The 10,691-nt window shown below is 57.6% G+C and overlaps 1 protein-coding gene across 2 annotated transcripts in view; it reads left to right on the top strand.

The window, feature by feature from the left end:
• Positions 1-1,622: 1,622 nt before the first annotated feature.
• Positions 1,623-10,691, top strand: part of Dhrsx (dehydrogenase/reductase X-linked) — a 58,505-nt gene continuing 49,436 nt past the window's right edge. Inside the window, exon 1 of one of the 2 annotated variants that reach the window (XM_019204820.2) lies at positions 1,623-1,703. The gene's annotated coding sequence lies outside the window, so the exon portion shown is untranslated. The remainder of the gene's footprint in view (positions 1,704-10,691) is intronic. The other variant, XM_033760563.1, reaches the window with a different exon arrangement.

Genomic DNA, 10,691 nt, shown 5'->3' with positions numbered 1-10,691 from the left:
TAAATGCATTTACCTTTAAAAAAGAAGCCAGGCGGAGTGGCTCATGCCTGTGATCTCAGCACTGTGGGAGGCTGAGGCAGGAGAGTCTCAAATTCTAGGCAGGGGCTCACCACGGAGCTCTTCCCCAGCCGAAGAAGATTGTTGCGTTGACCCTGGAAGTTGTGTGTATGTGGCAGCAAGGTGTGTTTCTGATCAGCCGGCACGCTCAGGTTCTGCGGTTCCATCTTGCAAATTAATATCGAATACACCCAGGTCTACTAAAGTGCAGATATGCTGGGCGTGGGGGCGCTCGCCTGTAGTCCCAGTGCTTGGGAGGCTGAGGCAGGAGGACCCCTCAAGTTCTAGGCCAGCCTGGACCTGAACCTGTCTCAAGAAAGAAACATAAACACAACAAGCAAGCAAGCAAGCCCTTGTCGGCGTGGGTCTCAGTGAGCTCGGTTCCCGGTAGGAATTCTGCGGGAGACGGGCGCATTCCCACCGCCGGCAGGGCGGGCACTATAGCTGTGTAGATCTCCCGGTTTAATAACAAAAATCCCCAGTGTGCATGAAAACTCGGCGAGCTCCAGAACAACTGTGACATTCGCAGGAGTGCAGCGGCTAGTGGGCCGCAGCTGGATTAGTTTTCTACCTGTCGAGTCCCCCTCTCCCCTGGCCTTTGCCTTTTTCTCCCTGGGGTTTGAACCCATGGTGTCCCTTGTATACTCCCTCCCCTGCTTCTGTTCTAGTTTACATTTTGAGGCAGGAACTTGGAGGATGGCACTTGAGATCCTCCTGCCTCAGCCTCCCAGAGTGCTGGGGTGGGGGGCGGTATCAGGGTCGCAGCTCCAGGCCCGGTTTGTCAGGCGCCCTCTGCAGATCCTTCGGGGTGCGAACGGCCCCAGGAGACTCTGTATGAAAATTAATTTTAAATTAAAGAGCGGCCGGGGATGTAGCTCAGTGGCGCCCGCCCTGCCTCTCAAGCACGAGGTCCCGATTCGATCCCCGGTACCGAAAAATAAAAGTGAAAATAAAAAAGAGCTGGGGACGGAGCTCAGCGTGCAAGACCCAACAGCACCCAGAGTCTCTGTTTTGATTCTCTTTCTGCTTTTCTTCCCGGTCAGGTTTCTGCCGACAGCCGGATCGTGTGGCCCTGGTGACCGGAGGCTCGGACGGCATCGGCTTCTCCACGGCCAGGCTGCTGGCCCGACTGGGCATGCGCGTGCTTCTGCGGGCATTCACTTTGTTTGTTTGTTGTTTGTTTATAGATTTATGCAGTGGTAGCGATTGACCCCAGGGCCTTTGCACTGAACTGAGCCCCCTCCCCAGCCCTTCTTTTATTATAGTTTTTTTACAATTTCGAGGCAGGGTCTCGCTGCGTTGCCAAGTGAGTTACCCAGGTTGCTCCGGCTGCCTGGGGTCGGCCTGAACGTGGGGTCCTCCTTCCTCGGAGCGGGCCGGGCACCCACAGCAGCCTTTGCCAACCCCACACTTTCCAGCGAGGGGACTGGACGGGCTGCCGCGGCCTGAGCCTCGCGAGATCCTGGCCCAGAGTCCGGGCCTCCGCCTGCTGTGCGCCCTCCTCCGTCCCCCGCTTTTCTTCACGCTCGGTGAACTTGTGCTCAGCTCACCCCGCCTGCGCTTGGTTCTCTCCGCAGCCGGAAACCACGAGGACAGAGGCCGAGCAGCCGCGAGCGCCATAAGAGAGGAGACGCTGAACGCCCAGGGTAAGGCGATCGATCTGGGTGAGCTGCGCTCGCTGTGACGTCCAGGGGTCGAACCGGGACAGGGGTCGCCCGGGCCCGCGCGGGACTTTCTGGTCGTGCGTGGGGCGGTGCCGGGCCACAGCTGAGCGCGTCCGTGGCCTCGCTTCCGGTGCCGGTGGCCGTGCGCAGTGGGGTTTAGCGGGGTGCACAGGGCGTGAAATCCGCAGTGGCTCTGCGGGCTGCTTCCGTGGGACCCACGCGCTTAAGTTCCACACCCCAGGGGATCCACGCTGTGCCTGTCTCGACACAGCTGTCCGGGTTCTCACAGAGGACCGGACTTTACCGTCCTGGCTGTTGTCTCGTCCTTGTTATTTTATCTTTGCTGTGCGGGGGGTGAAAGGCAGGGCCTTGTGCGTGCTGAGCTCTAGTGCTGAGCTGCATCCCAACCTTTTTATTTTATTTACAGACAGGGTCTCATGGCACTGTCAGGGCTGGCCCGGAACTGGGAATCCTCCCTCCTCAGCCTCCCGAGTGGCAGGGGTTACAGGAGCGCCCGGCTGGCGCGGCGTCCTTTTTCACGGGTGAATAATACTCCACGGTGCGCGTGCAGTGTACGGTGCCGGCCGCTGGGCTCTGAGGTTGGGTCTCCGTTTTGGCCACGAGTTATTCTGCCGTCGGCCGCTTCACACGTTTTCACCAGCTGAGGTCCCCGTGCGGTGGAGAAGACCTGGAAGACTCTACCGTCTTTGTGAAACTTTTCGCGCACGCAGGCTCCTGCTTCCATGTGACCCAGAAAAATCTCTCCATCTTGAACCCCTGTTCCAATGAAGCCTCGATATCCTTTGGACCAGTAGCTCTCAGATTCCCACTTTCAGGCCCCAGCCCACCGGATAGCCACAGTTCAGTCTCAGCTTCTGTGAAGTTGGCAATTTAGGGGTCGTACCGAGGACAGGAGAGATCAGGCCTGGGGGAGAGGGGCTTGGTCGTTCTGTGCCTGCCTTGTTTTGTTCACTCTGACGTCTACGCTTCCACCCTCACGACGGCAAAGGGCAGGATGTCTTCCCTTTTCACGGCTGCATAGTATTCCACAAGGAATACGGACCCCGCTCTCTTTATCCACTGTTCAGTCGATGAGCACCTAGGTGGCTCCCGTTCCTCGGCTGTGAACGTGAGGTTGCGGGTGACTGTCCGACGTTCCATTCGTGAGATCCTAGCTCAGTGTGCTGTTTGGCGGCAGGAACTGGTGACCGCTGTCTTAACTTCTCCGAGGCCAAGTTTTAAAAATCCACAAGAGAGTGGGATCGGGCAGTGCCTGTCTTTCTGTGCTTGTTGATTTCACTAAACAACGTCCAGTCCTTCCCATATTGGCAAGAGGGGCAGGACTCCTTGCCTGTGTTTTGCTTTTGTTGTTGTTTTTTGAGACAGGGTCTCACCGTGTAGTGGAGGCTGACCTGGAACTCACTGCACAGCCCAGGCTGGTCTCAGACTCGCGGCCATCCTCCTGCCTCAGCCTCCTGAGGGCTGGGATTCCAAGTGTGCTCCACCACGCCCGGCTCCTTATCTGTTTTTATGACCCAGTAGTGGTGAGGAATTTGGCTCTGAAGATGTGAGATGCGACCCGTGGGGATAGTACCGTCTTGACTCGGGGTCCCCAAGCTCTGGTTCGGGTCGTCCCAAAGGAAGTCCGAGGTGGTTCTTGTGACACAGCCCCACTTTAGCAGCTCGGCAAACGCCGAGAGCCCAGCGTGTATCCTGGAGAGGCGCTAACATTGTGTCCTGAGGGTATTGACACGCTGGAACCTTTTCCCGCTGAGGAGGCTGCGGGCCTCCCGCATCCCAGTCACACCGGGGCGCCCAGGGGCTGCCAAAGAGGCGATGTCGTGATTCCCCTTTGCAGTCTGTGCTGCTCCCATATTTCAGGCTCATCCGCAAGGCGGGCTGGGGATGTTTAACAAGTTAATTACCCAGAAGATGATTAAGTGGTTTTATCAGCTCGGGTTGCATGCTCTATTTAACAGATAAGGAATAATGCATATTGTGAAAAGAGGGGAAAATGACTCTCTTAGCTGAGGGAGACGCGCGTGTCTTGGATTTGCGGCTGCTCTCTTTGGCCCGTGGACCGAGACCTGAAGGCACGGCTGGGCTGAACACGTTCTGAATGCACACAGAGTCCGGGGCCGGCTCTCCTGGCATCGACGCCGGCGCAGAGGGACGGGCGCTGGAATCAGGACCCTCTCGGGTCATCGGCACCGCCCCAGCCCGCTGGGTCCCCAGAGGGAGCGAGCAAAGCTGTCGTGTGTCCTGCAGAGCCGGCCTGGGAGCCCGGTCCAAATGCCACGACCCGGGGCGTCCGGGCAGAGGGGAACCCTGGTCCTCCCTGCTGCTCGTCCCAGCCAGAAGCGTGCGGTCCCCAACAGGGTGGCGGAAGGGGTCCCGGGACGGGGGACCCCGGCCCGGGACGAGCGGAGACGAGCGGAGACCGCACAGTGCACGTGGCTACATCCGTGTCCGCTGTGTGCCTGCGGACTGACTCGCGGGCGGTCCGAAACGTGTGCCTTGTGTGTCTTTATGTCGGAGCTTTCTGTTTCTGTGCAGCGTGCAAACGTCAGCGTGTGTAGCACCTTACGGGACAAACAGACGTAGGATGAGGGACACAAAGACGTCACGGGCAACGGGACCTCAGGTCACAAACTTCTGAACCGGGGAAAGAATCGAGTTCGTCGACCGCCGTTTCACAGGCATCGTAAATTATGTGTTCCACAGATAGGCAGCTTTTCTTTGTTTTGCTCATTGAGTTTATTGGCACATTTTAGGTACACAGCGCAGTTACGGTCATCATTGGGATCTCGGACCTGTACAGGACAGGTCTCGGTTCTCTTTTTTTCCCCTTGTTCCTGCGATATGCAGGTTTTCCATACAATATTTATAAGTAGAACTCACGTATTTACCAAAAGAGCCACATTTAACTACAGTTTACATTTTTTCTACATGTTATAGACCTAATTTATACATATCATAAACATGACTTATCTTGTGTAAATACGTGTTATAAATATCAGTAATATATTGCAATAAAATACGTATTATAAAGCCAATTTATATGACTAGATGCTTTTTCTGCATTATAAGCATAAATTATATATATTATAGGTATATGATTTATATTACACATATATTGTGTAGTTTATAAACACAAGTAAATACATATTTACGATGAAATACCTGGGGATTTAGCTCAGTGGCACCACAGCGCCTGGCAAGTACAAGGTCTTGAGTTTGATTCCCGGTGCTGGAAAATAATAAACATTTTTTTAAAACAGTACAGTGAGCTGGGAGGGGCACAGCACGCCTGTCATCCCAGCACTGGGGAGGCTGAGGCAGGAGGATCTCTGTGAGTTCGAGACCAGCCTGGGCTACAAAGTGAGTTCCAGGGCAGTCTCAACTGCATAGTGAGACCCTGACTCAAAAAAACAACAAAAAAACAAACGAGCGAACAACTCCGTCAGGATGGACGGAGCATTCGGCCGAGTCTTCTGTCCCTGGCAGCTCTTCCCCGCGGTGAGCGCAGAGCAGGGCAGCCCGGGGGATCTTTCGGAGACACACAGGGCTTGGCGGTCTGGGAAGGATCCTTCCACTTCTGCGAGGAGGAGGGTTTCTGTGGGAACCCGGCCGCCTCGCGACGTGGCTGTGGACAGCACCGTGGTGACGGAGGTGACGTTGGTGGCGACTCAGAGACGGCGATGGTGCTCATGAAAGTGGATGTGGTCGCCGCTGTCCTTTCCCTCCAGGCCTCTGTGTCTCTTCTGCCCCGGTGCTGGGCTCCCGACGGCCTCTCGTGGACCCGGACTCGGCCCTTCTCCCCCGACGCCGGCAGCTCTGATCGAGTTCCTTTTCCTCTGGCCGGGTGCCCAGGTCGGGAAGCGTCCGCGTGAGCCGGGACCCTGCCGTCGCCCTCATGGGTCCCCAGCCTTGCGAGGACGCGGAGCCTTCGTCACACACCTGCCTCGTCCCCTGGGCAGATGCTCTGTGTTGATTAAACTGTGTCCTGGGGTCGGTGTGGGAGGAGGCGTCCCGTCGGCTCCAGCGCTGCAGTAATCGCTGTGATCCGCCCCCAGCCCCCGTCCTTGCTGTGTCCTTGCTGTGGCCTTGCTGTGGCCTCAGCGTCCACACGGAGACCGGCGGATTCGCAGAGCCCCCACCCTGTGTGATCCCCAGAATCAGGGGCGGCTTGGGCACACGGAACCACAGACGTACAAATGGCGCGTCCGGACCTCAAATGAAACGCATTGCGTTGGAGAACTGACTTCCTGCTCACCCTCCACAGCTCTGATGTTGTGTGTGGGGGGCGTGTGCTTCCCCTGTGCAATGATGCACATCTGAACTGCGTGAAGTCTGCTTAGCCAAAGTCCCCACGCAGCCCTACCCGCCTCCCCGCGGGGACGTGTTCGCTAGGCCTCCCGCACGACCGCGTGCCGCGGTGACTGCCAGGCACACAGCGCCCTGGGGAACCCAGCGCGGCACCCTGATGGCTCCGTTTCTGAATATTTTAATTAGTGCTGCTGTATCTAACAAGGCCCGGCGGACCTCTGCAGGGACCTGTGCCGCTCACTGTTTGGACAAAAACATCCACAAGACTCGGTGTGGCCTCGGGCGTCTTGGGCACGAGAAGCCTCCCTGCCCCGGGCCCTCTGAGCTTGGACGGTCGTCAGCTGCTCTTTTCGGCCCGCCGTTGTTTTGTTAAACCCGAGAACCCGACTTGGTTCCTGTCCGTCACCCACGCGGCCTCTCCTGCTCCCGCGTCTGCTGACCTGACCACTGTCATTGTACTGTGTTCAGAAAATCCCTCAGAAGGGCGTCTTTCTGGGCCCTGTTTACGTCTGTGACTTACAGGGATTTAGAGGAAAAAGTCGGCACTTCGAGTTCGGCCACGAAGCGGATTGGATCGTTAGGTAAACTCTGGGGTCTTCCTTCCCGGTGGTGTTTGGTCGAGGCCTCTGATGAAAGCTCTGGGATTTCAAACCTCGCCCTCTTGCTGCACCCTGGCTTTCTCCGCCGTCACCTGGGACCCGTTGGTTTTCCTTCCACGGCCGGTTCACAGTGTGAGGTTTTCACCCTCACCGAGCATCCCAGGCGGTGCAGGCCGGACCGGGGCTCCTGCAAGGCGGCCCCGCACTCTGTTGGGCCCCTGCGTTCGGTAGGAAGCGCGCCTCTGCGAGCTGAGCCCTCTCCCGTCTCTCACGGGTAGCATTTCTAGGCTCGCTGTCAAGTCCACCTGGGCGCAAATCAGCACGCACTTCTGTGTGTTTGTCACAGTTGCTGGATGCGAGATAAAACCACCCAGAGCAGCGCAGCCTGTGGCCTCTCCAGACATTCTCTGGTGACATAAAAACCGCCCAGCGGTTCGGTCCCTGGGAGACGTCTGCCTCCGCGTGCGTGTCCGTGTGCTGTGCGTGGAAGGGAAAGACGCCTTTCCCCGCTGCCACTCTTCGGCCCCTAGGGAAGCTTCCGTCGGAGCTAATTATGGGGACTGCAGGGGTCTGACTGGGTCCTCAGGAGTGTGAGCTCGGAAGGGACTCGGTCGTGGTCACCACAGCCCGAGTCCTCTGTCGCGAGAGGAAGCCGTCGCACAAGCCCGCTCCCGAGCCCTGCCGTGCTGCCCGACGCCGGCGTGGCGAAGCGATCTTTCCCGTCTGCGCACATCCGTCCCCGCCGTCACTGCCCCGTGGCCTCCCGTCCGGCAGCGTGACCGTGTCCCCGTCACAAACCTGCTCGGCAGGAGGACGCCGCCCGCGGTGAAGTTCTCCCCGGACCCGGCACTAAGTCGATCGACTGTGCGAGTGTGTGCGCGTGTGTGTGAGTGTGTGCGCGCCTGACATCCTCCAAATGCCTTCCGTGCCGGCCGTGGCCTTTTGGACGTGGCTTCGCCATTCGTGGGGGGCGGCTCCGTGGCGGGGGAGGTGGCCCTTGGATAAAGTGTGGCGGGCCGAGCCCCGCGGCACATCCTGGGAGGAGCGGTCTGAACACGGTTGCGGGACGAGGGCGGGCACTGCAGTCACACTCGCAGCCCGGGACGCTGGGCCGCGCGCTCACAGGTGACAGGTGAGGCTCACGATGGCCCCACGGGCGTCTGGCACCTGCACCCACGGCTGCTTTCTCGTCGTGCCCCTCGGGCAGGGATGCGCTGCGCCCACCGTCCCGGGCCCGTCACCCCTACACGGCACCTTGGTCGTGAGGCCGTTTTCTCCTCCCTCTGGAGGTCATTGCACGGAGTTTATGGGAGCCCGGGGGATTGTGATCAAGTCACGGCCTCCAGCACAGTTGGAATTCTTCCAGAAGATCAGCGTGGGGTGTCGGCAGCAACAGCGCCCGTGCCCTGAAGGACTCGGGGCCTTTCTATGTGGATGTATAATGTGCAGGACATTTTATGACCTAAACCATCTCAGGGGTGTCAGAGCTTTCATGGGCAAGGCGATTCTCGTGTGTGGTGTAATACAGCAGTGCACTGTGCGCACACACACACACACACACACACACACACTCACTTACTCACAAAACCATACTGGCATGAATAACATTTAAAAGGAAACCGAAACACACATACGCAAAAATCAAGACTCTGGGGCCCTGTTGATGTTTTCTCCGACACCTTGCGTGCGACCCCCGAGAGGAGAGAGCCGGATTCTGGCCCTGGCTCTGGCCTCCGGTCTTTCCCTCTCCCAGCCTCACGCGGATATGTGGCTGCCAAACGTGCGGCGTTTCGGGCGCGGCTGTGGGTCACCTCTGACACCACCCCCCATCCCAGCGGCTGTGTGAAACACAGGACCAGCACTTGTCACCGCAGAAATGTTCGCACTTCAGCAGCTGAGCAGCCGGGTGCTGTTTGTGGGTCTTTGTTCCCAGGAACTGGAGAAAACGTCGGGAGAAATCTCCTTTGTTCTGACACCACTATGATTTGTGTGCACGAAACCACCCCTCCGTATCTCAGGGCCCGCCCGCCTCCCGATGAAATCTTAATTATAATGATCTGGGTGGCCTAAATTATACCAATCGACAGCTGAAGTTCAGCTTTCTCCTGACCGTAGGGCCCTCCCTGCACAGTGTCGGCATTTGGGACTGGGTAATTCTGAGCTGTCAGCAGCCATGCTGTGTATTTCCGGGGTGCTGACCTCCATCCCTGACTTCCCCCACCAAGTGTCAGTGGAGAAAGCAAGGGCCCCTAGCTGTGGATTTTCAGTTCGCGGACGTTTGGCCCCGACGCCTCGGCCCCCGTGGGCAGGAAACAGCGGGTCCGTGGAAGCGAATGCAGTCTCAGGACCCTGTACGAGGTCGCTCGCCCAGCGACCTGACCTTCTCCCGCTAGACTGCAGTCCTGAAACGACCCACCAGCTCTCGAGAGAACCGAGCTCGGGACCGAGTCTTCGTCACCAGGACGTTTGGGGAATGTTCAGCCCGGATATTGGCAACTTCTGCACACACATCCGCAACAGCGTTCCCGTGTGCTCTGGTTTACTTTGTGGGACCCCCAAAAGATGCGCGGGTTCAGGTCTCCACCCAGACCGGGGGGTCTGATCTTTGCCGCTCTACTCATGGCGGAAACCACGCCAAGTCACTCCGCACCAAAGCCTCGGTTTCTGCACCTCTTCACCCTCAGAACGGCCCTCTTAACCCCACGTATCCCCAGGGAGGAGTTTGGACGGCTGCTGACATCCATTTTCACGCCTGCCTAAAACCTGGATTCGCACAGACGGGAAGTGGATGTTTGCTTTTTAACATACGCTCCCGACAGCTTTCTGTGATTCTCTACGGAAAGTATGCTTGGAAATGTGACTTCTTATCTAAGAACGTGTGCAGAACAGCCTTTCTCATCGTCAACGCTGAACACTGGGGCTGTGACCGTCTCGTTGGGGCCAGCGTGTGGGCCGTAATGAATACAGACCACTGCCCTGGTCTCCACAAAGTCAGTGCCGGTAGCCCAGCTGGCCGGTGGGATGCCCCAAATCTTTAGCTTTTGACAGGTGTCCTTGGGGAGGGAAAATCACTTCCGCCTGAGAAGCACAGGTGTGAGAGTTAGGTAGGTGGGTAGGCAGGTAGGCAGGTTCGTGGATGGGTAGATAGGTAGGTAGGTAGATGATAGACCAATCCATATGATAGGCGGACAGATAGATACACACAAGGACAGGACGGGTAAGGACGGAGGGAAATGGATGTATAGGCGGTGATTAACAGATGACAGGTGGTAGATCTCAGAAGTAGACCTAGATAGGTGATGAACAAAACAGTCATTGATGATAGATGTAGGTATATAGGTAGGTCGTAGGTGGACGGGTGGACAGGTGGACGGGTGGGTGGGTGGACGGGTGGATGGACGGGTGGGTGGGTAGATGCATAGCACATATTAAAAGCATAGATGAAAGGCAGACAAGTCAATAGTTAAGACAGGTCTGATTACGTGGACAGGTAGATAGACAGACAGGATGAACAGAGTGGTTGCAGAGATCAAACAGATATCCGTGAGCACATGCTACACCATGACAGACGTAGGCAGATACAGAAGTCGTTGCGGGGGGTGAGTGAGAGACACAATGACAAACAGAGGCAGACAGCACGGAGACGTGGTCTCTTGCAGCAAAGCAGTTTTCCAGCGTGCACACTACCGGGACAGATACTATTTATTGGGGGGCCATCCTGTGCCAGGCGGGACCCTGAGAGCATCCCCGGTTCTAAACCTCCCAGTCAGGACCACCCAATGTATCTTCACACAGATTCCTGTGTCCTTGGAGGAGGAGGAGGAGGAGGAGGCGCAAAGGCGTCTGGAGTCCTCTCTCCCCAGGGTCTTCAGCTGCGCCGTCCCGGCCGCCTCGAGGTCCCGAGCGGACCCAAAACGGTGACCTTTCCCATCCTCCCGACCTCGGGGAGGAGCCGGGAGTCGCTCGGTGCCGGACTCGGGGACTCGGGTGGACGAGGACACGGCGCCTGTGTCTCCGAGCCGCCTTTCCGCTGGGCGGCAGC

This window comes from Fukomys damarensis, unplaced genomic scaffold (assembly GCF_012274545.1).
Source record: "Fukomys damarensis isolate Sample0158 unplaced genomic scaffold, DMR_v1.0_HiC HiC_scaffold_39, whole genome shotgun sequence".
Taxonomy (NCBI): domain Eukaryota; kingdom Metazoa; phylum Chordata; class Mammalia; order Rodentia; family Bathyergidae; genus Fukomys; species Fukomys damarensis.
The sequence above is the reverse complement of the archived record's forward strand: the minus strand, read 5'-3'. Positions and strand labels throughout refer to the sequence as shown.